Raw genomic sequence first — 870 nt, forward strand, 5'->3', positions numbered from 1 at the left:
CATTTCACTGCACTTACTATTATTGGACTGACTGAATTGTAATTTTCCTAAAAATGTTTAGTCAACTGAGATGTTTCGATAATACCATACTGAGATTACATTTTAAAGTGACTTATTTAAATACTTTTCTTTTTAGGTATTATTATGTATGTATGCACCCTTTTATTCCATCACTTTTAGCTATGTATTTTAAACAGTTAAACATTAAGCTAACAATTTGAACTATTTATTCATTACTTTTAGCTTTTTCAGGAAAAACCTTTAGCTATAAATTTCAACCATTCATCCATTTTTCAAATTCCCTGCTCACTAATTTTCGCACTCTCAATTGCAACAGTACGTGTTAAGATGAGAATTCTTTTCTAATTACGTCATCATTTCTATTTTGTCAAATTATTTAAGATGCTCCACAATCTCTCCACAAACCCCCCGGCAACTGCAGAAGTACCCCTGGGATACTAGTACCCCTGGTTGGAAATCACTGTACTACAATATAAACCTATAATATTTGAATTATTTAGTTTATAAACACTCATACCTGATTAATAGTTATAAAACTCATTACAGTAAAACCATGTGAAGGCATGTTGGTCATTGTAGCAGCTACTGTGTGTGTGTGTGTGTGTCTGTGTGTGTGTGTGTCTGTGTGTGTGTGTTACTGTGTGTGTGTGTGTGTGTGTGTGTGTGTGTACTGTGTGTGTGTCTGTGTGTGTGTGTGTGTGTGTGTGTGTGTGTGTATGAATACTGTACGTATGTCTGCATACATAACACAATGCTCTCCCTCTTTCTCTTTCTGTCCCTTCACCCCTTCTTCCCCCATGCCCAAGGCAAAGATGGGGACTTGCCAAATAACAGACACACACACACACA

This window comes from Morone saxatilis, unplaced genomic scaffold (genome assembly GCF_004916995.1).
Source record: "Morone saxatilis isolate NCDOM2014 unplaced genomic scaffold, NCSU_SB_2.0 Contig2, whole genome shotgun sequence".
In the NCBI taxonomy this organism is placed as follows: domain Eukaryota; kingdom Metazoa; phylum Chordata; class Actinopteri; family Moronidae; genus Morone; species Morone saxatilis.